This window comes from Balaenoptera physalus (genome assembly GCF_965194825.1).
Source record: "Balaenoptera physalus genome assembly, chromosome: 16".
Lineage (NCBI taxonomy): Eukaryota > Metazoa > Chordata > Mammalia > Artiodactyla > Balaenopteridae > Balaenoptera > Balaenoptera physalus.
Genome location: NC_138898.1, coordinates 10,450,178 through 10,477,166, shown reverse-complemented (window position 1 = coordinate 10,477,166; position 26,989 = coordinate 10,450,178). Strand labels below are relative to the sequence as shown.

At 47.0% G+C, this 26,989-nt stretch overlaps 1 long non-coding RNA gene across 1 annotated transcript in view; it reads left to right on the top strand.

Annotated features, from left to right (window-relative positions):
- Positions 1 to 26,989, top strand: part of LOC309644581 — an 88,630-nt gene that overhangs the window by 12,543 nt on the left and 49,098 nt on the right. Inside the window, exon 2 of the long non-coding RNA XR_014254508.1 lies at positions 19,141 to 19,263. This is a non-coding gene — a long non-coding RNA (uncharacterized lncRNA). The remainder of the gene's footprint in view (positions 1 to 19,140; positions 19,264 to 26,989) is intronic.

The window sequence follows — 26,989 nt, the reverse complement described above, 5'->3', positions numbered from 1 at the left end:
TCCCACCTAACACCTACTGACTAGGAAGGACAAGAAACCCACATGGGACGTCATCAACAGGACAGGAGCACCTGGCCAAAGTTTGAGAGCCCAAATGAGCTTTGGGGAGGGCTGCTTCCGACAGGGCAGGTAGGTAAGCTGGGATCCCTTCAGGCCCCAGCAATCCTAGTGCAATCGGTCTGGGATCAATGGCTGATCACTAGGAGAGCCAGGATGGATGTACATCTCCCATGTTCAACAGTGACCCCTAGCGGCAAGGAGAATCAATGCATGTAGTGGATGGTTCAGACTCACCAGTTCGGAGGCAGGGCTGGCCCCCTCTGAACCAAGTAAATCCCAGAGTTCTTGGACAGTGGGAGTGGTGAGGAAGTAGGAAGCCCAGAGGAGGTGTTAGATTTCCTGCTAATGAAGCTCGATTTATTTACTGAAAACATGAAAGCAATCAGGAAGTATTTGTGTACCTTACTGGTCACAAAGATTATAGAATAAACCAGAGGTTAGCAAACTTTTATTAAAAGATCATAGAATAAATATTTTAGCTCTGTTCCAACCAATGAACACTGCTCTGGTAACATGGAAGCAGCCATAGACAATATGTGAAAGAATGAGCATGGTTGTCTTTCAATAAAACTTTATTTATAAAAACAGCCAGCCAGCCATGGGCTGACCCCTGGGATAAACAGTTGAGGTCAGTCTTTCCACCTTTTAAAATAGAATAACTAAATAAATAATTTTTAATTAATTAATTAAATTTCATGACTGAACAAAAATGTTCATAAAATGTTCTTTCCTCTTTTTGGTTAACTGAAATCTCATTCCTCCATGGATTTGCTAATTGTCCTTTTCTCCTTTAAATAAAATAGAGGCTCATCAGCACATTTTCGAATTGCTATTTCTTTCTTTGTATAAATCGGGAGTTATTTGTTAATGATTATTTTCTCCTTGAGGCTGATGGAAGCTGAATCATGGATGAGGTGAAAAATGATCTTTCATCTTCTGTGATTTATACTCAATTCAGTCCTTTTCATGCATATATGTATGCACACACGTACAAGCTTAGGAATGTACTATTAGTGGTTGTAAAAGTGAGGTTGCTCATCTTCTGCTCTGAGAGTCTGGAAAAGTTTATGAACATCAAATAGTAGCCGCTGGCATTGTCCAACAAGACACATTACTTCCCAGTGAGTGGGCACTTCCCTTCAGTCTAGCCGTGTGCTTACAATACAGGCTGAAGCTGGCACCAGGATTTTCCACTAGATGGTCCGGTCTGCGTGCTCCGGCAGCCAGCTCGGAGGTGTTCCTGCCCTCAAAGCCACGGCCAAGTCCAGGGCCCCAGGGAAAAACCACCTAGTGAATTGGGAGAAGAGTCTGGGTCACAGGCAAGGGGATTCCCTCGTACTCCAGCCCCTCTGCCCCTCTCCAGACAGACCTGCCAGTTGTCTTGAGTGTCTTTCTAGAAAATTTCAAGCAGAGCTTTTAACCATGATGTGTAGCACACGTGGGTATTCCTTACGTGCTCATAGATTTTGGATATAGGTATATGAAAACAGTGGAGCTGTGAAAATAGGCTTAGATTTTTCTATTTTAAGGTATATGAAATGAGAATTAGCCTCCAATTATGGGATAAGGGTTTGGTCAGAGAAAGAAAAATCAACTGGAGGGATTTATCCTGGGAGTTTGACCTTATGTAAATGTGAGAGCTGGTTCAACAGCGTATGTGAACCTGTTTCTTTGAACATGAGGCTGGGTGTCAGCAGGTGGCCGCCACAAAAGAAGGATGGATGACAACTGGGAGCGGCTGAGGACGAGGAGGAAGCCACAAGGACAGACGAGTCGCCCCACCCAAGGGACCCGCAGGAGGAGGTGGTATTCTTCATCACGGAACCAAACAGGCATCTGCCCAGGATTTGGAGAAGCTGAAAGAAGACGCTCAGATGCTGGAGGCCGCGGGCTTGCTGCTGCCTCAGGCCACCCAGCTCAGCCCGCAGAAAAGCAGCCACAGCAGCGCCCGCTGCGCCCACCCTCCAGGCGTAAAAACTGTAGATCTGCTTCTCCACTTCTACCTTCCAGATCTTGCCTCAAATGTCTCCTGTGGCCCATGCTAACCAGCAACTATGCAGGGGAAGGAATTCTGGGAATTCCGACTTCGCTGAGTTGACACAATCCGAATCCACCACGGTTATTACATCAAAAAGTAAATGGCAGCGAGTGAATTGATGGGGGCTTTTATTAGAAATGTCACTCCCAACTGTCAGTTTAAATGTAGACATTTAAAACTTTTATGAAAAAGTTCTGGTGTCATAGGAAAGGCTTGGAGGTCAGAAAACCTAGATTCTGTGTTTTAGAATTACTAGCTGTATGACTTAGAACAAGTTACTTAACCTCTCTGAAACTGCATTGCTTCACTTGTAAAATGGGGATTAAAAATATCTACTGCATACAGGTGATGTACACAAAATTTAGCACAATCTGAATTTATCAAGACACATAAGAGTGTGTGGTGCTGTTTTCAGAATGTACCAACCCATCTGAGTCTCTCACTAAACTGTGAATCCATGAAGTCCAGGGTGATGATTAAGTGATGAGCATGAATGAATAAATGAACTATATCCCTGGGTAATAGGCAGAATAGGTGCAGTTACTCCCATTTAAAAATAACAAACTAAACTTCGGTAGTTTATCAATTAAGTATCTAAGCCAGGACTTGATGCCTGACCTTCTAACGTCTAACCCAGCGCCCTTTACAACACAGCCTTATGTCTCTCCTGCATATTGGAACATTGTGGGAGTACTATGAGAGAGTGGCTTTGTGTTCAGAAGCTGTTGCTTCTTCTTTTATTTCCCCATGATTCCGAAGTTGTAGCGAATGGTTGGCGTCCTTCACAGGCTGCCCAGGGGAAGGACTTGTTGGAGAGCCAAGCTCCACCTCTCCTCAGAGCAGTCTGTATGTTCTGCTTTGGCTGAGTTCCACCTGGTCCCATTCATCCATTCATTCGGTCAATCATCCAACAAAATGGATTAAGAATGTATTATGTGCCAAGCATTGTTCTAGAAACTGAAGACACAGCAGTGAACAAAACAGATATGGTCCTGCTCTCATGATATTTACATGCTTCTAAGCTGTGGTAGCCAGCCTCCAGGATGGCCCCAGTGCTCCTTGCCTCCCGGTGTTCACACCCTTACGTGGTCCCTTTCCATCCTGGATAGGGATGACTGATGTCACACACACACACACAAATATAAAGGGGTGATGGAGGTGACTTCTGAGGTAAGCTTGTGAAGACACGGTACCTTCCATCATGCTCTCTCCTGAATCCCTCACTCTGAGGGAACCCAGCTGCCATGTTGTGAGGATGCTGAAGCAATCCGGTGTGGCAAGGTCCACAAGGTGATGAACTGAGGCCTCCCACCCACAGCCATGTGAGGGAGCCATCTTGGAAACAGACCCTCCGGCCCCAGTCAAGCCTCTGAATTAAACCACGGCCCCAGCGACATCTTGACTGCAACCTTAGGAGAGACCCTGGGCCAGAACCACCCAGCTAAGCTGCTCCCACATTCCTGACCCACAAAAACTCTAAGATAATCAGTGTTTGTTGTTTTAAGCCATTAAGTTTGGGAGTAATTTGTTATGCAGCAATAGATAACTAATACATAGAGACAGACGAAGCCCCAAATAATGCCAGATTAAGGTTAAGTGCTATGGAGAAAAATAAAGCAGGGAATGGGACTGGTGGGGTGGAGGGAATTGCACTTTTAGCTAAGGTAGGCAGGGAAGGCCTCACTATGAAGGTGATGGTTGATTAAGGACTGAAAAGAGTTGAAGGATTTAACTGTGTGGAAAAGTCTTCCAGGCAGTGGGATCAGCAGGTGCAAAGGCCCTGAGGCTGGAGCTTGAGTGTGTCAGAGGATCAGCAAAGAGGCTGATGTGGCTGGACCAGGTGAAGCGGGGAAGATGGTAAAGATGAGGTCAGAGAGATGACAAGGGGCCTGACTGTGAGGCATGGAAAGCTCTGTGCTGAGATGATAGTGGCTTGTGACCTTGCGTATGTCTCAGCGCCAGGCATGACCCTTCCCATGCATTGCTTCCTTCTATCCTCACCAAATGGGATGATCCCCATTTGCCAGATGAAGAAACTGAGGCCCACGGTAGTTATATTACTTACTTCAGACCACACAGTCAAGTCGTGACACAGCCAGGAATCAAACCCAGGTCCTCAAATCTGTGGTCTTAATAACAGCTGGAATTTGGGTGGGGAGGGAAGAAGAGGGGGCTCTGTCTGTTCCCCTGAGGAATCACTACACTTCGTGGTGCTTTTTGTCTGAATTGGGGTCTGTTGAATCCGTGTTGTGGGAAGTTAAGTGTGCATGTTTCAGGCCCTGGATTGAGCACAGGCCATAAATGACCCATCAGGGTGGAATCCGGGTTGGGCCCAAGGTGCTGAGGATCAGCAAAGAAGCTTGGGGCAGCTCCAGCCCCAGGGGGAAGCAGGACCAGCCGAGGCCCACTTGGCAGTGGGGCGTGCCAGCTTTGACGTTGGCTCCCCACAGACAGGCATGAGTCACTGCGGGGCAGCACCACTCGGTCTGCCTAGGACGCGCTGTTCTGCGGGGACCACAGCTCCCACTGGGAGCCAGGGCAAACTGGGCAGAGTCTGTGGAAAAATACTGCGGTGGGGTACACCCTGGCACTCTGCTGTGTTTTGTGCTGCCCCAAATTCGCCCGTGGCCTCCTGCCAACCAACTGGGATTCAGTACATTGGTTTTTAAAAAAAAAAAAAAAAAGCCAAGAGAGCACTTTTTGAGAAGTCCCAGGCCCAGAAGTTAGGCTTTGCTGCTTTCTCTCTCTCCAGGTTAGAATAGCAGCATTATGTGGACCGAGTGCCGGGTATTGGACCAAGATGTACATTGTTTGGTCACATTCAGTCCTCATCCCAGTCTTATGGAGTTGTGCCTTTATCATTCCCATTTTCCAAGTGATGAAACAGAGATGCAGAGAAGTGAAAAAACCAAGGTTAAGAGGGAGTTTTCACACTGTGTGGCCCTCCTGGGGACCGCTCCAATTAATTCAAAGTCACAGTGAGGGGCACGGAGGGAGCTGAGGGCACCCACCCCTCCCCACTTCAATGCAAGCAATCCGTTCTTATATGTGGGACTTCTGGTTAATAGTATAAATAAACAGGCCTCCCCTTGTTTATTTGTACTAATAATGTAAAGTATACAAGGTACACTGTTAGTTGCCTACTCAGTATCTATTTTTCCCTTCTTCACTAACAGAACCTCAGTTTTATTTAGTGTGGCATTGTGTCTAGCTAAAGGACGCCAATCCCAGCCCTGCTTATAGTGTAGGTAGCCAGTGAGATATAAGCTGAAGTCACCAGATGGGGCTTTTAATAAAGGCTCTTAATAAAGAGTTTATTCACTCACTGGAAGGTGAGCCCTTTTGGTCCTTCCTCCGTTTGTCTCCTTTTTCCTGCTTGGAACTGCAATGGAATGGCTGGAGCTCTGAGCCACTTTGGACCGTGATTCATCATTGAACATGAAAGCTTGTGTGAGATGGTTGATCAGGAGCCTGGGGTATTAATGGTATTACAGCGTTGCTGTGCCAGCCCTGTCCTGCCCTCTCCATGAAAGGAATGAAGCTCACATTTTAAAAGCTGTATTTCAGTTTCTGTTATATTCAGCTGAAGTTAAACTTACAAGGCAACATTTATTGGGTGTTTGCCTTATGCTGGTCACTGAGCTAAAACTGCATGCACATAATCACTTTGAACCCTTACAATAACCTGATGCATTAGGTGGGCTCTGGACCCAGGTAGCCTAGATTCGAATCCTTGCCTCTTTCAACTTAGACAAGTGACTCCATCTCTCTGCACCTCATTTGTCTTTGTTCTAAAATGAGAGTAGCAGCAGTATTATCTACCTCGTCAGGTGGTTTAGCAGATTAAGTGAGATTATGTACATAAAGTATATACCTGGTACATAGTAGGTGCTCAATGAATGTCAACTATTTTTTAAAATTTATTTTATCGAACTGTAGTTGATTTACAATGTTGTGTTAATTTCTGCTGTACAGCAAAGTGATTCAGTTGTATACATACATACATTCTTTTTCATATTCTTTTCCATTATGGTTTATCACAGGATATTGAATATAGTTCCCTGTGCTCTACAGTAGGACTTTGTTGTTTATCCATTCTGTATGTAATAGTTTGCATCTGCTAATCTCAAACTCCCAATCCATCCCTCCCCCAGCCCTTGGCAACCACAAGTCTGTTCTCTATGTGAGTCTGTTTCTGTTGTAGGTAAGTTCATTTGTGTCATATTTTAGATTCCACATATAAGAGATATCATATGGTATTTGTCTTTCTCTTTCTGACTTACTTCACTTAGTATGATAATCTCTACGTCCATCCATGTTGCTGCAAATGGCATTATTTCATTCTTTTTAATGGCTGAGTAATATTCCATTGTATGTATGTACCACATCTTTATCCATTCATCTGTTGATGGACTTTTAGGTTGTTTCCATGTCTTGGCTATTGTAAATAGTGCTGCCATGAACATAGGGGTGTATATATCTTTTTGAATTATAGTTTTGTCCAGATATATGCCCAGGAGTGGGATTGCTGGATCATATGGCAACTCTGTTTTTAGTTTTTTGAGGAACTTCCATGCTGTTCTTCATAGTGGCTGCACCAATTTACATTCCCACCAACAGTGTAGGAGGGTCCCCTTTCTCCACACCCTTTCCAGCATTTGGTATTTGTATATTTTGTTAATGATGGCCATTCTGACTGATGTGAGGTGATACCTCATTGTAGTTTTGATTTGCATTTCTCTAATAATTAACACTGTTGAGCATCTTTTCGTGTGCCTGTTGGCTATCTGTATATCTAATGAAAGTCAACTATTATCCCCATTATATAGATGAGGAAATGGGTGGATGGGTCCAAGTTTCCACAGCCCATGTGAGGAGGGGGCAGGAATTTGAATTCAGACAGAATTCTGTTACAAAATAAAATAAATCAGATACTCACTGTTAGATGGCCTGTAAGGATTATTCTTGTTTTAAGTTCTGTCTAGTCTAATGTTATACACATCTGTGAAATAATGAATATGAACTGATATATGTCACTACTTTTCAACTAGTGAAGAAACATTTGGTTTAAAAAAACACTGAGCCCAGCTGTGTGCTCAGAGTGGACAGGGCTGGGAATACAACAAAGAATAAACTGATAAGATAGAGTTTCTGTCCTTCAGGAGCCCCCAGTCTGGTGAGGTAAAGGGGCTCATCAACAGGGCTCACACATAGTGATGTATTAAGTATCATGCGGGGATTCCTGAGTTGTATGAGCTCAAAGAAGGGGCTCCTAACCCAGGAATCAGAGAAGGCCTCTGAGGAGGAGGCACTGACATTTAATGCTGAAAGAAGGTGTGGTAGACAGCTTCTGCCATGGCCCCTAGTGACCCCTGCCCACCTTGTCTATTCACATCCTTGTGTCACCCCCTCCTCGTGTGTGACCTAGACCTGGTGACTTGATTCCAGAGAATAAAATGTGGCAAAATGGGGATTTCCCTGGCGGTCCAGTGCTTAAGACTTTGCCTTCCAATGCAGGGGTTGTGGGTTCGATCCCTGGTCAGGGAGCTAAGATCCCACATGCCTCGCGGCCACAAAACCAAAACACAAAACAGAAGCAATATTGTAACAAATTCAATAAAGACTTTAAAAATGGTCCACATCAAAAAAAATTTTTTTTAATGTGGCAAAATGATGGAATGTCACTTCCAGGATTAGGTTCTGAACTCTGACTTCCATCCCACTGGCACTCCCTCTCGCCCTCTTGCCCGCTCACTCTGCCAGCTGCCGTGTTGTCGCACGTGCCGTGGAGAGGCCCACATAGTGGGGAGCGAAGGAAGACTTCTGGCCAATGGCTTGTGAGGACCTGAGACCCTCAGTCCAACACCCCAGGAGGAGCTGAATTCTGCCACAGTCATGCCAGCAAGCGAGGGGCCTACTCAGTCAGGCCTTGGGATGACCCAGCGCCAGAGGACCCAGTTCAGCAGCGTCTGATGCCTGACCCCTAGAAGCCTGAGATTTAAAATGTTGTTGTTTGAAGTTACTCTGTTGTTGGGGGAATTTGTTATGCAGCAACAGATGACCTCTACAGAGGGGCAGGAATTAGCTGTGTTTCAGAAGGAAAGAAAGGGAGGGTGGGAGGTCGTTCTGGGCATGGGGACCAGCTGTGCAGGGGCCCAGAAGGAAGAGAGAATGGCTGGATTAGAGAGCAGGCCACAAACGTCCATTCCATGAGGGGAGGAACTTCACCTGTTCACCCACCACCATATTCCCAGTGCTGGGAATGTGAAGAGTGGGCATGCAGTAGGTGCTCAATAAATGTATGGGAGGCATGGTCAAGGGAACTGAAAGCAAAGAAGAATCTTGGGAGGAGAGCTCAGGGCACATAGCCGAGGCCTCCCGGCCTCCACTCTGAGCCTGGACTGGTCCTCGGGCCCATGGGAGCCTTGGCTGGCACTTCAGTGGGCTGATTGCCGCCCAGTGAGGATGGCCTGGACACTGGGGCTGGAAATAAGGAGCAGGAGCAGAGGGGGAGGCTGATGCAGGCCTGCAGGCCAGGGGTGGCCTGGACCAAGCTGGCCATTGAGGTAGGGGAGACCCGTGACCAGATCTGGGGCATCTATTGGAAGGAGAGCCCATGGTACCTGCCCATGGATTGGATGCATGGGTGGAGGGAAATGGGAACATCAAGGGACACTATTTTGGTCAGAGTGACCTGGTGGATGGTGGTGCTGTGTTTGGTGATAGAGAATATTACAGGTGACCCTGGGCAGGTCACTTAGCCTCTGTATGCCCCAGTCTTAGTCATCAATAAAGTAGGGGTAGTAACTCCTACCTAGTAGAGCTGTTGTAAAAATTAAATGAGATAATGGCTACAAACACCTGGAAAAAAACAAGACACACACATTATTTATATGTAGTATATGATTTATATATTACATATGTGATTTTCTTGAAGTGTAGTTGATTTACAGTGTTACATTAGTTTCAGGTGTACAACATAGTGATTCGATAATTTATAGATTATGCTTCACTTAAAGTTATTATAGAATATTGGCTTTGTTCCCTGGGCTGTACATTACATCCTTGTAGCTTATTTATTTGTATTATATTAGAACCCCAGACAAGGAACAACTTGAGGTGCTGCAGGGACACCAAGAGAGATGTTCACTTTTGGAATTTTTTTTCTCCAGTTCTATCACTGGGAAGAAACAAGGCACTCAAAGGAAGTAAGAACCCTCTCGATGAAAACTCACTTTTGCCAGTTGTGGCAAAGGCAAATGACATTATGTTTTTGCTGCCATCTGCAAATGGCACCCTCCTGAGAAACGGCCTCTCCTCAAACCAGCAGAACCTCTGAAATAGGATACCTCTTGGAACGATTAAGTTTGGGCCCACTTGCATCTTGACATCATTCAGGGTCTGAACGTTCCGTCTTGCCACTACAGATGTATAGATTTCAGGGTTTCGAGGGCTAACGGGGAATTGCGACATACTTGTGGCTCAAGTCATTTCTTAGCTTTCAGGCCCAATCGTGCTCGCTCACGTAACAGATGGTTCAGGAGCTTGATGTAGGTACCAACTACCCTGTGTGTCAGATATGTGTTATGTCAATCCCTCCGACGTTAAGTTCCTGATTATGCGTGTCATCTGTGCAGTCATTCTAACTCTCCAGATGAAGAATTTCGCCTCCCCAGGAACATTTGGCAATGTCCAAAGACCATTTGTGGTTGTTACAACCACGGGGGATGGAGTGGAGAGGGGTGCTACTGTCATTTAGAGGGTGGAGACCAGGGATACTGCTAAACATCCTACAATGCACAGAACAGCTGCCACCACAGGGAATGTCCCAGCCCCACATGTCAGCAGTAATGACATTGAGAAACTCTGCTCTAGAGCTACTTGTTTGTTGAACAAATTCTGAGTGCCTACTGTACGCCGGGTCCCATTCAGCCCTGCAGGTAAGACTGTGAATGAGACCAGGGAGGTTCCTCCCCTCATGGAACAAACATTCTGATGGAGAAGACGGATAAGAAACTGGTATACAAATTAGTATATTTCCTAAGATAATTTCAGATGATGAAAACTGCTGTGTGAACAGGGTCTATGTGTGTTTTCACACACAGTTGTTTCCCTTGTACTTGGCACAGTGCTTGGCATGGAGTAGGGCTCAGTGAGTTTTCACTGATTCCGCAGTGATTAAGACTCTGCTGTTGGTTAACTATGTGCCCTTGGGCAAGGTCATCTCTCCGTGCCTCAGTTTTTTCATCTGTAAAGTGGGGATTATCATAGGACCCACCTGGTAGAATTGTGGGGATCAAATGAGAGGATATGTATAAAGGGCTTGGAATATTCCTTGCCCACAGTAAATGCTCAATAAATGTTAGTGACATTCATTCATTCATTCATTCCTCCCCTTTGCCATGGGTCGACTGTAACAGTCTTTGCTCTGACTCCTTGGTTCCATCTCTGCCCTTCACCTTTGGCAGCTGTCATTGGTTACAAGTGCCCAGAACAGTGTAATAGGCCCTCCAGCTGGTATGAGAAGGATGGTGACAAAAGGACTTGGAGAGGAAAGGAGCATGATTAAGCGTAGTCCGTGTCACCACTGGGGAGGGCACAAACGCAGCTCTGTGTCTACCGATGGCCCTTCAGGGGCGTCATAACAAACATCCGTGGTGACCATTTTTTCATGTCCTGGCACCCTGGTAGCTTACACAGGTCCCCAGCTGGCTTCTGACCTCCTAGTAAGGTTTCCTCTTCTTCCACTGCCAACTTTTTCTTCTTATCTGTGTCTGCTTCCCAAGGGGGAACTATGGCCTAAGGTCTCAGTTCTCCACTTAGGTGAGTCAAGAGCCTTTTGGTCAAAGTAAGAGGAAATCAGTTGAAATGGACTTAAGCCAAAAAAGGAAATGCATTAGCTCATGTAACAGAAAAGTCAGGGCATGGCAGGATTCAGGATGCAGTGTTTCCAGGAATCTCTCTCCCTTGATCTCGTTTCCTCTATTTTGGCTATATCCTCAGGCAAGTACTTCCCAAACACGGGCTTAAAACCTCCCCACTCCATCCCCACCAACAACTCTGGACTCACATTCAACAGGTTGAGGAACCTCAGCTGAAAGAGAGCATCTCTTTCGCAATAGTTCCAGCAAAAATCTTGGGGCCAACTGCGATTGGCCCATCCTGGGTCAGGTGTCCATTCCTGAACCAATCCCTGCAGCCGTGGGTATGTGGTGTTTTGATTGGCCAGGCCTGGATCATGTGCCTGCCCTCTGGTCTGGAATAGGAGCAACTCCACCCATACAGTCTAGATTGAGAACAGAGGGGAGGTGTCCCCCCAAAGCAAATCAGGGTGCTGTTACAAAAGGTAACAGCCCAAACCACAGATGCCATCTATACCATCTGATTGAGCATAAAACCCAAAGGCTGAAGTCCCCAATTCTTCCCGACTTAACCGAGTGTGGGGTTAACACTGTCAGCCAGCTCTCTTTTTTGGTGAGCAGATGTCAGCGTGGTGGGCATTCCCATGAAAGACAGAAGGCTTCAGGAAGGATAGCGCCCAGCTGGGCCCAGCAATCTCCCCAGTGCCAAATGCTTCCTGATATCAACTGGACATCACACCCGCCCCATCGCCTCTTGCCTGGAATGACCTCCTGGCCTTTCCGTAGAGCAAAAGTTCCGTGGATCTCCTTTCTCCACATAAAACTCACCTAAATTTGGAAACAAACTCATGAAACCAGTTTAATCATAAAGTAAACTCAGGGTGAAATCTGACCTATTTCTTTTTTAAGCGAGAGATTTGGACATGCCTGCAACTATTTTGCTGGGTTGTTTTAAAAATTTAAATCCATTTGTATTTGGTGTTTTTAAACTTCTTCCAGTGTTATCTGCTTTAAAATAAGAACAAGAAATAGAAATGACTCTGAACTTTCTCCTTGTTCAATTGTTAATGGAATAAATATAATAAAAGCGTACAGACTAAACATCATGCAATTTAAAAAAACTTTTCAGGAGGGCTAACTTGGAATAGAAACTGTGGAATAATAATAATAGTAGTAATATTAGTTCAGGTATATTGCACATCTATGAACCAGGCATCGTTCTAAGCACTTTATCAATATGTGCTAGCTTCTAATATTGTCCTCATTTTATAGATGGGGACACTGAGGCACAGAGAGGTGAAGTGACTTGGCTAGGGTGACAGTGGCTGCTAAATGATCGAGCAGGGATTTGAAGCCGGCTAGTCTAACCCCACTGGCCCACAGGCCTAGGACAATCTGGTTCCCAGCCATTGCATCTTAAGGTGACTTCACTCCTTCTAGATGGCTGAGAGCTTACCCCACTTGAACCTGTTTTCAGGTTCATTCAGCAAAGGCTGCATTTTATGACTGCTTGATGTTTTTGTAGTTAAGGCTGAACCCATATTGGTAAATGGACTCTCAAAATTTCTTCCTCTGCCAAAGTTCTGTTAGCCTGCAATCCTCAAAGCACTTCGCATATACAAACTTCAAAGCCAATTACATCCAGCCTGACGTGACCGGAGGGCACCTCCCAAGGCTCTGGCAGAGATGACAATTGGCAATGGAGCTGTTTCTAATGATGTTTCATTTTGATCAAACCAGAAAAAATGTGCGACTGCTCAAAAGGCTATTTACAAACTCCAGCTCTGGCCACTGACCCGCATCTAATTCTGCTAATCACATAAACACACGTTTTATCCCCATCCGTGGAATACATTTCCAGCTCATCCCCACCTTCTACCCTCCTCCCATTCCCATCCCCATCCTCACCCCCAGCCAAGAAACCACTTTTGTTTGTCACTTACAATTGCTGTAATTAGCACCGTCTACACAGCAATACCAGTCCTGTTCCCTTTCTTGCTCCTTGTCCCAAGATGTTCCATTAAAACAGAGAGCTTTGAGTTTCTGTAAAGTCTAAACAATCTCAAATGTGCAGGGCTGCATTTGTAAAAAAAAGTTCAGAGGATGAGTCCAACTTCAGATTTCCATCTATAACCAATTATATCTGTTAGGATTAGGTTTCACTAAATATAACGGAATGCCCCCCCAATATGTTATGCCTTAAATAAGATCAAAGTTTATTATTCTCTTATAAAAATATCAGAGATCCAGATGACTGTCTTTCTGTTCTGCCATCTTCAGCATGTGGCCACCAACTTCAAGGTCATCTTATGATTCAAAGTGGCTGCTTCAGTTCCAGGCTTCACATCTACCTTCTAGGACAGCAGCCAGAAGAAACTGAAGAGCCAAAAGGCCCTCACACCCTCCCTTCTACAGAACCTTCCTGGTAATAACCCCACCCAAGTTCTTTTTATGTCTCCTTGGTCAAGTCATAGTCATGTGGTCATATCTAGCTGCATGGGATGCTAAGAAACGTAGTCTTTGGACATTGGCTGACAATCAGCAGTCTCTGTTACCACAGTGATGTAGTATGACTAGATCAGCCCAGGAGAACTGGAGTTCTGATCACCCAGAACAGTGCTGGGGACCAAGGAGTCCCCTGGTGCTTCCTCCATCATTCATTGACCCTAAGTCTTCATTACCTGGGACAAACTCTCTTCTTTCAGATCTGGAGATAGGAGTGACTTATTGATCCTAGGTAAATTTGGCTCAGCAAAATGAAAGGAGCAATCTCCTTCTGTTCTCAGGAGTATGTCTCCACTCCTATGCCCCAGAGGCAGCCATGATCTCTCTAGCTGAGAATCTGTCCCCCTCTTTCACAATCTACTTGACTCTACCCCACCTACTCCAATAGAAAAGTATTTCAAGGCTCTGCTTTGGGTTTCTTTATCTCCCCCAAGGTGGCATTGCCAACGTATTGGCTATTCTGCTATCTGTTTTACCTTCCTTCTCTTATTCTTAATGCCCCATCAGCTCTTTCTAGAATCCTAGAGATTGGCTATCGGGTGGCGGGGTGGAGCTCAGAGGAAGTGGGATCTCCTTCATGGGGAGCCCAGTGGGATGGCCATGGTGGGGAGGGGTAGACAGTGGAGTTGATCGGGAATCACTGGGACTCAAAGACCAGAGGGGAGAACTTGGGTTAAAGCAGAGGTTCTCAACCAGGTCGATTTTGCCCCCCCAGGGAAGTTTAGCAATATCTGGAGACATTTTCCATTGTCACAGGATGTGTTCTTGGCATCTAAAAGGTAGAGGCCAGGGATGGTGCCAAACACCCTACAGAGTAGAGCACAGGCCCCCACAGCAAAGCATTATCTGGCCCAGAATATCAGTAGCATTGAGGCTGAGATAATCTGGCTTAAAGGGAACAGAGGATGTAGCTTAATAGTTAAGAGCATGTGCTCTGATGTCAAAAGCTTGGGCTCAAATCCCAGCTGTGACATGTGGCAACTTTATGACTTTGAACAGGCCCCCTGACCTCTGTAGCTTGTCTGCACATCTGCAGTATTTGGGGCTTTCTGAGAGCTGAAGGAGATAATCCCCATCAAGTGTGTTGTCCAGTACCTGGCACCTAGACCTCCCCCGAGTTTGCAGAGTGGGATTGAGTATGAGAAATACTTACATATACATCAGGATTGCCAGGCTGAGGTTTATAAAATGTACCTCCCATCATGTAAAGCAAAAGAAAACAAAAGGTTGATTCTAAAGATGAAAAACAAGAAACAGAAATCTCACGGGATTATGCAAATACCGTTCCAGGCCGAACCAAAAGGCGAGAAGGAAATGCCACTCCACCAAGCTGTGTGCAGGAGGATGGTGGGCGCACTGGCCACCCGGACCCTCTTCTCCTGCACTCCACACATGCTCGCAGCAGTGCTCCTCTTAGGAGCGTTGGAGGTTTGGACCGGGCCTTCCCCTGTCCAGATTTCTGGTTAAATTTGGTCTCACTGAGCTGAGGCTATTTAAACAAAGACTTGACACGGAAGAGAGAAGAAAATGTTTGAGAAATGTTTCCAGAAAGAGCGATCCAGGCAGAGGAAACAGCAAGAAGAAAGCCCTGAGCAGAAGCACAGCTGTTATTCGGGAGCAGCGAGGGGGCCAGCACGGCTGGAGCAAGAGGAGGATGGTGGGGGGAGGTGATGCGGGGAGACCTGGGCCTTCTGGAACTTCACTGGGACCTTCGCTGTACTCTTATTTAGATGAGAAGCTACTGCGAAGTTTTGAGCAGAGCAAGGACTTGATTGGCCGGATTTTGACAGAGCCCTTCTGCTATTATGTTGAGCGTGGGGCATCAGGGAGAGGGCAGGGAGCCCAGAGGAGGCGGCCACGAGAGTCCAGGTGGGAGGGGATGAGAGGAAAACGGGGCGGGGGGTGTGTGTGAGGAAGATATTCAGGGTATATTTTGAAGCTGGGACCAGTAGGTTTGGCTGATGGCTTGGAGGTGGGTTATAAGAGAGAGAGTCACCATCGAGAGTGACCACAAATGTTTTGACCTGAGAAACTGTGTCGTGGGTTCAGTAGTGCCCCCCCAAAGGCTGTGCCTGAGTTCCAACCCCTTGAACCAGTGAAGGTGACCTTATTTGGGAAAAGGGTCTTTGCAGAGGTAATTAAGTTAAGGATCTCAAGATGAGATGATCCTGGATTAAGGTGGACCCTCAATCCAATGACAGATGTCTTTGTAAGAAAAGGAGAGGACACAGAGACACACAGAGGAGAAGGGCATGGGAAGATGGGGGCAGAGATTGAGTGATGCATCTACAAGTCTAGGAGCGCCAAGGATGGCCGGGCAGCCACCAGAAGTTAGAGGGGCAGGACGGGCTGGATGTGCCCTCAGAGCCTCCAGAAGGAACCAACCCTGTGGACACCTTGACGTCTGACTTCCAACCTCCAGAACTGGGGGAGAATAAATTTCCGTCGTTCTAGCCACCTAGGTTGTGGTACTTTGTTTTAGCAGCCACGGGACACTCATACCAATGGGAAAGGTGGATTTGCCACTGATTGAGATAGAGACTCTAGAAGGAGGTTTGTGTAAAAGCGGGTGGAGGGTGGGAACCCTAATAAATCCTGTGCAAGGAAGCCATGAGCATCAAATGGAGTGATGTACGTCAAGTGCCCAGCGTGCCTGACCCTTGCTGTCACACTTGGAACCTTTCCCCTGACCTCCTCCCTCCTCCGCTGTCTGAAACGGCCCCTGCCTTCCACTGTGCCCCGTCATCCCGTCTGATTTCCTTCCCAGCACTTAATACTCTCTGGAATAATCTTATTCTTTGCTTGCTTTCTGTCATCTATTTCCCTAACACCAAGGCTCATACTTGCCCTAAACTGAAATTTGCACGAGGTTGGGGGCTTTCTCTGTTTTTATGTCATTTTATCTTTCATTTCTTTGTTTTGCTCTTTATGCGTTGTTTTCTTTTATGACTCCCCAGGGGTCAGAGCAGCGCCTGGTCCACAGCTGGCCACTGGGAAGCAGTCCTTGAAGTCAGTTAGCTGGTGTTTGGTGACTGCATTCCCTTCTGCATCTTAGACTGATGGGTGGGAACTGTTACTGTGGTGAAGACCCTCCCGGGCCACTTATTAAAATGCATAACATTGAGGTTCTGATTCACTAGGTCTGGGTTAGGACTTAGAAATCCACGTTTTTAGCAAGATCCCCACACGATTCTGATGCGAGTTTGTCAAAGTGTGAGCCCCTTTGTTGGGCTAAGCTCTTTGAACACATCCTCACACTGCAAAGGGCAGAGAGGCTCTGGAGTTGAACAGAGGTGGAATTCTGTCACTTACAAGCTGGCGATGACCTTGAACATGCCACTTAACCTTTGGGGGCTTAAAAAACAGCCTTTATTTATTCACTAATCTCATAAATCTGCAAGCTAGGCAGGGCTCAGCGGGGACAGCTTGTCTTTGCTTTACATGGTGTCAGCTAGGGTGGCTTGCAGGAAAGCTGGCATCGGAAATCCCTGAAGTCTCACTGACTCACAGTCGGTGCTGATGCTGATGCTGATGCTGATGAAGATGCTGATGCTGATGCTGATGAAGATGCTGATGAAGATGCTGATGCAGATGCAGATGCTGATGCTGATGCTGATGCTGGCTGTGGGTTCAAACAGCTGGGGCTCCCCAGGCAGCTCTCTCTATCTCTGGGTGATCTCTCTTCATGGTATGTCAAGTGTGGTGGCTTTAGGGTGGCTGGGTTTCTTACATGGCAGCTCAGGGCTTCAAAGGTACATGTCCCAAAAGAAAACTACAGAAGCTGCGTGGCCTCAGAAGTCACTCTGTGTCACTTCTGCCACATTCTATGGTTAGAGGCAGTCAAAAATCCACATAATTTTCACATCATGAACTATTATTCTTTTTTAAATTTTTTCCCCACCACTTAAAAATGTGAAAACCATTCTCAGCTCCTGTGTGGTACAAAAACAAGGCCAGATTTGGCCCTTGGGCAGTAGTTTGCAGACACCTGAACTAGATAACTAGCCTCAGGGCCCAGACCCTGGTTTGTTATGGAATTTGGGATTCAGTGAGAGAGAGTGAGGGCCAGGAGGCCATCCCAGGGACCATGGCCAAGCTGGAAATTATGGAGCTGTTCCCTTACCCAGCCTGACTACTCTTCACAAAGGCAACAGCCTCTGCTTCTGGGGGTGACCTGTGGGTTCAGGAAGTTGAGAAATGCGGTCATTCCTCTGTGGCCTCATAAGTAAGCCATGGCCTTGGGGGTGGAGGGTGGGGAATGCCAGTTGGATTCAGAGGTCAGCTTGTTGGGAGGTTCATGAGCAGGCAAGAGCTGCCCCTTGGGAGATGCACACCTCTTCTTAGAGCAGGAGACACCATCTCCTCACCTCTCCATAGCTGTGTCCTCATCTGTAAAGGGCGGGGGGGGGGGGTCGGGGGGAGAATGTCTGCCTTGTAGATATGCTGGAGGATTATTAATTAATATATGTAAAGGGCTCTATTGAGCCCTTGGCATAAAGCGAGCATGCGAAAAATGGTAGCGGTTGCTATTTGGGGTAGGCAAAATAGTGTCGTTAAGAGCGTTGGCCTCACAGATAATCTTGAGTTGAACCTTGCTAGCTGTGTGACCTTGGCCAAGTTACTTAACCTCTCTGAGCCTTAGTTTCCTATGGAGTTAATAAAACCAGCCTCTCGGGACTAAACCAAATCATGCATGGGCTGTGTTCATGGATTGGAAGGGAGTAAGCAATAAGTCACTATCAATGTGATGGTGATATTATTATTATTAGGCTGAGTAGAGACTGCCTACCTCATTGGGTGGTAGCTACTCACAGTGGATCATGATAGTATTCATTGTTGCAATTTGAAACACTCTTCCCCTCAAGCCCTGAGCTTGATGAGATAGAGACACAAAGGCAGTTAGGGACCAAAACCCCAGCCTTATTCTGGTAAAGCCAGCTGGAGGAAAGGCAGGTCCCCTTCCAGTGCAAGTTACTATCCGGAAGTTGGGGGTGCCCCTTTAATTCACAGGAGAAGGCCGAATTAATCATGCACCCACACTAAACACAGGGGCGGATGGGAAATGTCGTCATTATTCTGGGCAGCCCAGTACACGGTGAAAACCTTCAGTTACTGTGGAAGCGAAGGGGAACGGATCCTGAGGTTCAATCAATCACAGTCTGTTGAACGTAGGAGAAACAACAACAACAATTTATGATGGAAGTTGGAAAACGGGCCTTGGGTGTGTGGCCACGGTCAGGCTTCTTTCTACTACTGCCCGTACTGAATTTCAGGGGTCCACCCAGACACAGGCAGAACTGGCCACTGCAGGCTTACCCACAGGGAGAGGGAGGAAGGGGGTGGGGGATGGAGATTCCCAATAAATACTCAGCTATTTTTCTACCACCAGTTGGGTGTCACTCCTATTCCCTTAGGAAGGAGAGTTCTGGAAACGTTTCTTCAGAAAGGGCACAGTTTCCTCTGCATGGGCTGAGGCAGGAGTGAAGAAGGGGCATAGGTCTGCCTGCATTTGTCTTTAGACCCTTGTATACCCTGACCTATCCCTCCCTTCAAAACCCCCAAGCAACCTTCCTCTGGGTGAGTAGTAGTGGAAGAAGTTTCTGGAAAGACAGATCAGGGCCAGGCTTAAAGTTCCCTCCATTTCTGGATGAGTTTAGAGCCTGGTTCTGTTTGCAGTGTGGTGCTGTGGGAGTGTTGAAAGCCAGGGAGAGACAACATGGGACAGATGCTGCTGGACAAGGACACCTGAGCGGAGGTGCACGTGGGGCAACCGGCCTGTCTGGCTGCCGGACCAGAGAGGTAAGGGTTTCCAGCTCCAGGTGATGGGGCGGGGTTAGAAAGGAGGCTGGCAGATTGCTCAGCTCCTAATTCATACCACATGCTGCTGATGACCGTGGCTTCACTTCTGGAAAAAGCTCCCCTAGGGGTGGAGAAAATCTCCATGAAATCTGGCACCCCAGGCTTGCGGCTGGTGGATGGCGGAGGTGAGGCCAAGTGAAAAGAATCTGGGCAGGTGCTAGGAGGAAACTGGGGCCACTGGAGGGCATTTGGGAGATGCGAGCGAGTTCGGGCTCAGGGTCCACGTATCTGTGTGGCCTCGGAAGCACTGCGTGTGCCAAGTCATGGATCCCGAAAGGTGGACACGTGGCCCTGGTGGCACCAGGGACAGTCAGGTGTTGCCTTAATGGACATGTTTAAGAAAATGGTTATGCACTTTCTTTCTTTGTTTGCCTTCTTTCTATGACAAATGGGACTAATTTATTATCAATAGTAATGATTTTAAGCTTCCCTTAAAGTACATTTATGTAAGCGAAAAAATTAATCAACTTAAATACACACACACATCTATTTATCTATCTGTCTATCTATCTATCTATCTATATAATAGTGGAGCGGGTACTCAGACGTGGCCCAAATCCCAAGGACCGGCTGGGATGGCTTGAATTTGGCAAGCACCAGTGTGGGTGGTGCTGAGTCCCCAGCACAGATCTCTGGGTACTTGGGGGAGTGCCCCAAATATTTTAAGTGGATTTATAATAAAAGAGGGAAACTGAGGCACTGGTCGAAGTGGTTTTGCCAGGACCCATCATTCAACAGTCTCCCCACCAGGAGGCGCCAGAAAAAGGCCATCAGCAGGCCCCGACTGCCTTGGGAAGGGGCACCCTCTGTCTTTGGGGCCTGGGTGTCTGTCTCCCATCCCAGAGCCTTTGGACGCACCCCCAATTCCTCCGCTCTACCGCCCCGTGTAGAACATCTCCGTCCCATTCTTGAGTACCTTAGCAATTTGGGCTGGCGTGTTGCTCCTCCCTGGAGAGGCGCACTTGTGGTTTAATCTCCAAGTACAGGGCAGAAAGCTTGGGTTTTGGTTGAAAAGTTCACAGCAGCGTCCAGTGGGTGTAAGAGGGGGTTTGCGTTTGGGATGTTTTTAACGCTCTATAATCATCCCAGAGCCTCACAGGCCAGTCCAGCAATGCAGTGGGCCTTCCCCAGCTCCCCAGTACAACCACATAGTACAGGACGCCTCGAATCTGATTCCCTGCTCGGCCACTGATGGGCTGTGTGACCTTGAGTGAGTGACTGTGCATCTCTGAGCCTCCATTTCCTTGGGATAAAAGGGCAGCAAGAAAGCCAGCCTTCCAAGTGCGATGTGAGGCTGCAGTGACCCCCACGGAGCCCCTCCACTGACATCAGCCTTCCATACGGCCGGTCACCTCAACAGGTATCCTCCTACTCACCTTGGAGGATGAGGCCAGACTCTGATCTCCCCACCCACCCTGGAAGATGACGGAGGTTGGTACCACAGGAGAACAGCTCAGGCCCACTACTGCGACCACCCATCTAGGTAAGAAAAAGCGGGCAGGGTTCGAGGGGTGTACGCGTACGGACGTGCATCATAGTAGTGTTTGTAATGACAAAAATTTAGAGGCCATCTAGATATCACTTCTTATAAGATTTACTAAATAAATCACAGCACTGCCATAAAGGGGAACACACTTTATGTTTACTGTACGCGTGTCTTTACTGAAACTGGTGGTTGATCACTCAGCTTTCACCCCCCCTCCTCTTTCTTCTTGCCAACCCCACTTTTTTTAGGTATTGATCCCTTTCTGATGCATCCGTGAGACTCCGGGGAAGCTGACCCCACCCCTAGATCCAGCAGAAAGCTCTACTTAATTGAACCCAGGGGTCGGCAAACATATTCAGTAAAGGACCAGATAGTAAATATTTAAGGCTTCGCAGGCCACACAGTGTCACAACTAATCAACTCTGATGTTGTGACAGGAACGCAGCTGCAGATGACACATAAATAAGCTTGGCTGTGTTCCAATAAAACTTTACCCACAAAGCCAGTGGGCCACGTGTGGCCCAGGGGCGGTAGCTGCCCACCCAGCCTAAGCCAATGGTAAACATCTAACCCCCATTGTGATTGGTTCAGAAACTCAGTCTGACCCCCGTCAGTACCAAGCGTAGCCCTGGTGGGAGTTACCGGTCTGACCTTTCATGAAGAATGACCGGGAGGCCCTTTGTGGTCAGAGCAGGGCTCTCAGAGGAGGTGACAGTGGATCTGGGACCTGAAGGCTGAAGAGGCAGTCACATAGGAGCTGAGGACGGGATCCTAGGTGCAGGCAACAGCAGGTGCAAAAGCAAGAAGGCTTTGTTCTCAGAAAGAGGCCCAGTGCCTGGGGCAGAGTGAGGGAGAGACAGAGCAGGGGGCGGAAGGTGGGCCAGTGCTGGGCCGGCTGGCCTGCAGGGGGCATGTGCTGTGGTCTACGCAGAAGGGAAGCCATTGGAGAATTCATCGGAGGGTTTCCGTAAGTTATCTGGTGTCACAGGCCTCGAGAAACATCCAGAAAGTTACATGACCAGTGTTAATGGTTGTTATCTCTAGGAGATAATTGTCCATTCACATTTTGCTTGACTGTGCTTAATTTGTCCACAATATACGTATGTTGAGAGTCAGAAAAATAAACGTGTTCTCAGCTTCATGGCTGTGCAGCTTGTGCTCTTGCACAAGGCCTCGTGCTCAGATAGGCCCTGCACTTGGCACGTTCGTCATCTTAAAATTCCTAATAAAGTTGTCCTTGAACTTGTATTTTTTACGTGAAGTCCGATGGGACAAGAAACGTGCGTGTACGTGCCCGGAGGAGACGCGCGCCGCATACACAGCGCTGTTGCATTCCGTACATGTTCGCTGTTCCCGGTGACATCAGAATCCCCGGGTACCCACCACACGCGGCAGGTCAGTGAGACTCGAAGCAAGTCCAAGGCAAGTGTGTTACCTACATAACTGAGCCGTACTGGGGGCACCGTCAGCCCCAAGAGAAAGGGCTTTCTGCCAAAACCAGAACTTGCTTTCAATGCAGAAAGAAGGCAAAGGCAGAAAGAAACACGAACGACCAAGCAACCCCTCCTTACGCGTGTTCCTTCCTTGTATTAGTCAACCATTTACACTGAAAATGATGACTTGGAAGGAAAGGGGAAGACGGTATGAAACCTACAGTTTCTTCGCCCGTCAGTCCTTCCTTACTCACCAGTAAGCGGAAGGTGGAGAGTGTCTGTAGAATGTGCCAAGAAGTGAAAGACCCTCGCCCCTCAGTATCGGGGGTGCACTGGTTCCAGGACCTGCTGTGAATCCCAAAATCCACTGATGGATTTTGGACGGATCCATCCAAGATGTGACTGTGACTGATGGATCCGTTCTATCAGCCCTTCTATCCTTGGTTCTGCATCCGTGGATTCAACCAACCGGGGAGCGTGTGGTTTTTTTTTGTTTTGGGGGTTTTTGTTTAATGAAAAAAGTCCTCCAATAAGTGGACCTGCGCAATTCAAGCCCATGTTGTTCAGGGGTCAACTGTAAAACAGTTGAGTTCATTTTGTGCGGCGTTTCCACTCCTCTGGTATATGTGCATATATGAGCTAGGAAATAGAAGTTGTGTAATTTTGGTGATTCTGCTTACAGGTTAAATGCTCTTCTATTTGTATTTAGTATTGGGATTGTGCCATATAAAAATAATGGCAAAAATGCATGCCATTCATGAATTTAGTATCATGAGTTTAATATAATTGAATATAATAGTTTAAAATTGAAATGTTTCCCTGTACTTAGGACATTAAATGGTGAATAAAAAACACCGTAATAAGTCGAGGGAGAGAGACCGCAGAAGAAAGGGAAAAAACTTCATATTTTAGTACCTTTAGTACCTGTAGCAGCACTTTTTTTCCTGCTGTCCGAACCAGGGCCCTGCGTTTTCACTTTGCACTGGGTCCCACAGGTTGTTTAGTGAGTCCCATGTACTCTGGAGAAAGAAACAAGAGGAGAAATGCTCAAGGGTGCCGAGCAGGGCTTGGCCGGTGAGGGGTTGGCTCTGAGCCCAGGCCTGGCCTCCCCCCACCAACATTTGCAGAGAGGAAGGAGCTGGGAGATTTGTTTGCACTCAATTCACTTAATCAAGTGGCCCGGCAGGCATCAGCAGTAACTTAGACTTTATCACAATATTTTCTTTGGCTCCCCAAACTTCACCTTCACCCTGAAGGTGAAGTTTGGGGAGGGGGAGCGGCTGCTCTGAGCTCACTCTCCGGGGTCCTCCTGGAGACGTGCAAGCACAAAGAAAGCTCATTCTTCTGCTCTTAAAAACAATCAGGCCCTTTCCCTCTGTTATTTATTTTTTCATTTTAATTCCAATTTAGAAAGAGCTGGGGGCCATGACTCAGTCCTTCCTCACACCCCTTGGAGAGGCTGCAGACGGGAGCGTGGGGCCCAGCTAATCTCCAGGAGCGATATTTATGACCCTCTGGGAGGTGGAAGGCAGACACTGCAGTGTCAGAGCAGCCAGGAGCTGTGGCCCTGGAGGTCCCAGCACCCTCCCTTAGGGACAGCCTCACCATTGCCAGCTCAGCTTCCCCGCAAGGCTCCTTGGCTTCTGGAGCTAGCAGGGCTGGGGAGCCAGGGCAACAGGTGGCCTTTCCAGGGCCTGAGGGAGGGGTGGTGCCAACGGTACCCTCAAGCACCTTCCATGGTGCCCCTCCCGGCCCCCCAGGACCAGATGGGAGCAACCATACTCTGGAAGGAAGCCTTGTGCCTGGAGGGCCCTCAAGGATCAGGAGGAAAGGAATTGAGAGCAGGAAACACTGTCTGCTCCAGACGGTGGGATGATGTCACCCTCTAGGGGGTGGGGCTGTGACATTTACTCACTGGGCTATTCTGAAGCTTTCTCCAGGGTGGCCATCCAGCACACAGACAGAGTAGGGGAAGGAGCTTGGCTTTGCCTTCCCTAGGGGCAAGTTTGAATGCCGGCCCCCAGTCTCTGGAGCACCTCCTTCTTATGGCTGATACAAGAAGGGCACATAGAGGTACTCCATGCATGTTAGTTTTACTTATAATCAAGGTGCCCCAGAACCTAAAATGTCCCGATTTTTAAATGTCAGTGTGTCAGAAACTGCTGTTTGTCCCCCAAATTGATTTTCTCCTTCTTCCTGGATAATGGCACTTCTGGATTTTAGCTGGGCTCAGCTAAAATCCAGAAGATGGATAATGGCCATCCCGAATAAGCTACACCTTCAGCAGCTATATGGTCTAGAAATATAATGTTATTGTTACAAAGGGGAAAGAAAAGGGGTAAGCTGGTTGTGCTAATAGATTAAAAATTCTTTTTAAAAAAAATTTATTTTATTGAAGTATAGTTGATTTACAACGTTGTGTTCGTTTCTGCTGTATAGCAAAGTGATTCAGTTGCACATATATATTCTTTTTCATTACGGTTTATTACAGAATATTGAATACAGTTCCCTGTGCTATACAGTAGGACCTTGTTGTTCATCCATTCTATATGGAATGGTTTGCATCTGCTAAGCCCAAACTCCCACTCCATCCCCCCTGCACCACCACCCCTGCCTTGGCAACCACAAGTCTGTTCTCTGTCTGTGAGTCTGTTTCTGTTTTGTAGGTAAGTTCATTTGTGTCATATTTTAGATTCCACATACAAGTGATATCACACGGTATTTGTCTTTCTCTTTCTGACTTACTTCACTTAGTATGACAATCTCTAGGTCCGTCCATGTTGCTGCAAATGGCATTATTTCATTCTTTTTAATGGCTGAGTAGTCTTCCATTGTGTATAGGTACCACATCTTTAGCCATTCATCTGTTGATGGACACTAAGGTTGCTTCCATGTCTTGGCTATGGTAAATAGTGCTGTAGTGAACATTGGGGTGCATATATCTTTTTGAAGTAAAGTTTTTGTCTTTTCCAGATATATGCCCAGGAGAAGGATTGCAGGATCATATGGTAACTCTATTTTTAGTTTTTTAAGGAACCTCCATAGTGGCTACACCAATTTACATTCCCACCATCAGTGTAGGAGGGTTCCTTTTTCTCCACACCCTCTCCAGCATTTATTATCTGTAGACTTTTTAATGATGGCTGTTCCGACCAGAGTGAGGTTATATCTCATTGTAGTTTTGATTTGCATTTCTCTAATAATTAGCGATGTTGAGCATTTTTTCATGTGCCTGTTTTCCATCCGTATGTCTTCTTGGAGAAATGTCTATTTAGGTCTTCTGCCCATTTTTTGATTGGGTTGTTTGTTTTTTGATATTGAGTTGTATGAGCTGTTCGTATATTTTAAAAATTAATGCCTTATCGGTTGCATCATTTGCAAATATTTTCTCCCATTCTGTAAGTTGTCTTTTCGTTTTGTTTATGGTTTCCTTTGCTGTGCAAAAGCTTTTAAGTTTAATTAGGTCCCACTTGTTTGTTTTTATTTCCATTACTTTAGGAGATGGATCTGAAAAGATATTGCTGCAATTTATGTCAGAGTGTTCTGCCTATGTTTTCCTCTAGGAGTTTTATAGTATCGGTCTGACATCTAGGTCTTTAATCCACTTTGAGTTTATTTTTGTCTGTGGTGTTAGGGAGTGTTCTAACTGCATTCTCTTACCTGTAGCTGTGCAGTTTCCCAGCACCCCTTATTGAGGAGACTGTCTTTTCTCCACTGTATATTCCTGCCTCCTGTGTCACAGGTTAATTGACCATAGGTGTGTGGGTTTATTTCTGGGCAAGGTAGGGTCACTTAAAGATGAGGGTACAAAGGTTTATGACATTGAGTATGAACTAAGACATGCTTTGCCTGGGATCAGTGAGAACCTCTGGGTACCTGGGGCCAACAGGAGGCACAGGGACCTCTGACATGATGCATTCTAATCACCCACCTCCCATATCAGACACGATAGAGAGGGGGATACAGATAGAGAGGGAAGGGGGTCTGCCCCTGAGCGGACACCCAGGTAGCGGCAGTGCTGGGCCTTGAGAGAGGTGTCACTGCAGGTAAAGAAACAGAAAAATGAAATATGCAAGGGACCCAAGGATTCCCTCACTCACGGGCTGGGTAACCCTCCAACTCCTTTGTAAGTAGCCTTGATGGGGAGATGCCCAAAGGGTCCCCAGGGTGTGTTGAAATGGGGTGGGGAGCCTCTCAGATTTCGCAGAGGGCCCCCCCACAGCTTCCTGAGCACGGCTGCTCTTGAGGGTCCCCTGGCCCCCGGCCCCATCAGCACCCATGACTCATGCCTCTGTCATCGCAGGAGAGCTGTTCTCCCAACAGCGGGAAGAGGCCGCAGTGTGCTCATGGGCAGCTGCAAATGAGGGGTCTCTGAGCTGCCAAACGTCAGCAGAGCAAAGACTCTTTAACCAGAAGAGGGAGGCTTAGGAGGTTAGAAGGATGTCCTGACAAATCATTACTTCCCAGCTTGACCCACAGGTCATGGGTTTCACCCTGTACTGTTCTCTTCTGAACCTAAGTTTTTTGAAGATGGAGGCAGGAGCACAACACACAGGAACATATCCTGGCTCTGCTACTAACTAGCTGTGTGACCTTAGATGATTTACATAACCTCTCTGAGCCTCAACTGCCTCATCTGTCAAATGGGGGAGATAGGAGTAGTTGCTTGGCAGGGTTGTGAAGATTAAATGAGTAGTGCACAGACCTCATTTGCTTATGAATTTGCATTGTGAGTGTTGGATGAAAC